We start from the raw sequence: 2,524 nt of genomic DNA, 5'->3' as shown, positions 1-2,524 counted from the left end.
TTAAATCTGGAAAAAAGTGGAAAATGTATATGAAACACAATAATTATAGCAAAGAAGATAAGAATACAAAGTTGCTCAAAATTAAACAAGGAAATAAAAAATAAAATTTATTTTAGAAAAAAAGCAGTGGTGTATTTTTTTTTATTAAAAAATATGTACGATAAACCCTTTATGGACGCCATTGGTAATAATTAATTTTTTCTTGTACATCGAAAAATGCCTCCAGATGCATATCCGTATATGGATACCCAGTATGATATACCACAATTTACGGTTATACCACATTATACGGTTATTACGGGACAATCTCTGAACTGGAGATACTACACACCAAAATATGGCGATTGAGCTTAACATGTCTTAAGCCGCGTACAGACCGAGTTTCCAACGTAGACCAACGCCAACGGCACATGTGCTGTCATTGGCGTTGGAATTGGTAAGCGTCGGAAGAACATCGTCCACACCAAATTTTTAGTGTTGCATTGAAGACCGTTGGTAGCGGTTCGGTGGTTTTACATTTTTTTTTAATGTGTGGTGGTTTTTCAATTTTTCATCGAGCTAAAGATATCATCGAGCGAAAGTGATGATGATTTAATGTGTGCAAGTGCAGGATTTCTCGTTTTACATAATTTACTAAACAAAAAAAATATGAAGCGAAGGCGCAGACGCTGGTAATTTATTGGATGAGCTTCGGAATGAAGACTGGTCATTTTAGGAACTTCCGCCGAACGTCCCCAGAAATATTTGATGAACTGCTTAATTTAGTGGCTCCAAAAATTGAGAAAAAGAATACCAATTACCGAAAAGCTATTCCAGCTAAAGAAAGATTGGCCATTACCCTGCACTATCTAGCAACTGGAAATTCCTTTACTAGTCTGGCGTACACATTTAAAGTACGGAAGCAATTAATCTCGTCCATTATTCCAGAAGTTTGCTTGGCCTTAGTTGAATCACTACAAGAATATATCAAGGTAAATTTTTATTTGGTTTTGCTTATAAAATTTAGCCTATAAAAACATTAGGTACTTAAGTAGGTATTATTTTATTTGCGGCACTTAATATAGTTGTTCATATTGTCCAGGTGATGGCTCATTAGTGGATGTCGAGGGTTGTGCCATACTGAGTGCGACAAGTCCTGGAGCAGAACCGAGCGCTGATAAAAAATGCTGGTGTAGAGTCAGTATTGGTTGCAGATGTTTTTTTTCCTTGGAATGTCTGTTCTGGTTGCTGGCTATAATTGGGTGATGGCAATGGAGTCGATGTTAATGCCGAACTGTTACTTTCAGGGTAACTCCATTGTGAGCTTGGATGCATAGATGCAGAATGCAGATGTCGATATGTTCCCATTTCTGCTTCGAAAAGAATGCTGGCAAATTTGTGCTTAACCATAGCTCGTGTTGCATGTGGATCAAACTTTTCAAGCTGGCTTGCGACATACTCCGTATATAGAATAGATTCCGTTTTCTCTGTCCTCCTGGATTTTCTTTGTCTTCTGATTCAGTGTTTCAGTGTCTTCCTGTACAAGTTCACTGCTTTCTTGCTGTATGTTTGATGATGTGTCTTCTGATTCAGTGTTTCTGGCCAACTTGGTCTCCTGTAAACAAATAATTGAGAAATAATTACGTAGTCTAATAATTGGTCCTATAATTATGATTTCAAAAAATTTTTTTGTGTAATTGCAATTGGTTTGTATTAATCTCGGCTGATCTGCTTGTTAGTTGGAACCCGGAACCGCATAGTTTGTCATCGTACATAACAATATTCAGCAATTATAAACGTTTATTTTTGTACCTTTTTTCTTTTTCTATTTTATTTTTTATTAGCTACTTTTATTATTTTCTTAATAAATCAAAACGTTCTTTCCAGCTACCCGAAACATCCGAGGATTGGCTTAAAGTAGCTCGCCAATATGAAGAAAATTGGAATTTTCCTCATTGCCTCGGTGCCATGGATGGCAAGCATATACAAATACAGGCACCAATTTGCAGTGGAAGTAATTATTTTAATTATAAATCAACATTTAGCATTGTCCTTTTTGCACTTGTCGATGCTGATTACAATTTTCTATATGCCGATATTGGATGTCAGGGAAGAATTTCTGACGGAGGTGTTTTCAGAAATGCAACTTTGTTTAAAAAACTCGAAAAAATTCTCTTAATTTGCCAAATCCAGATGTTTTACCGGGAAGACACAACCATATCCCGTATATTTTCGTTGCTGATGAAGCCTTCCCTTTAAAAGATAATATTTTAAAACCATACCCAGGCTCTCATCAAAATGGATCTTCCAATTATAGACTTTCTCGAGCGAGAAGAATTGTTGAAAACGTATTCGGTATATTATCTGCGGTGTTTCGAGTATTAAGGAAGCCAATGTTGTTAGAACCACATAAAGCAGAAAATATTGTTATGGCATGCATTTACTTGCACAATTATTTGAGAAACAAGTGTATAGTCCAAATGGAAGTTTTGATAGCGAGATAAATGGACAAATAATAGAGGGATTATGGCGAAAACAATCCGAT

The 2,524-nt window shown here is 36.0% G+C and overlaps 1 pseudogene; it reads left to right on the top strand.

The window, feature by feature from the left end:
* Positions 1-216: 216 nt before the first annotated feature.
* LOC126747074 (uncharacterized) lies at positions 217-2,238 on the top strand (annotated as a pseudogene).
* The last annotated feature ends 286 nt before the right edge of the window (positions 2,239-2,524 follow it).

This window comes from Anthonomus grandis, chromosome 18 (assembly GCF_022605725.1).
Source record: "Anthonomus grandis grandis chromosome 18, icAntGran1.3, whole genome shotgun sequence".
Lineage (NCBI taxonomy): Eukaryota > Metazoa > Arthropoda > Insecta > Coleoptera > Curculionidae > Anthonomus > Anthonomus grandis.
The sequence above is the reverse complement of the archived record's forward strand: the minus strand, read 5'-3'. Positions and strand labels throughout refer to the sequence as shown.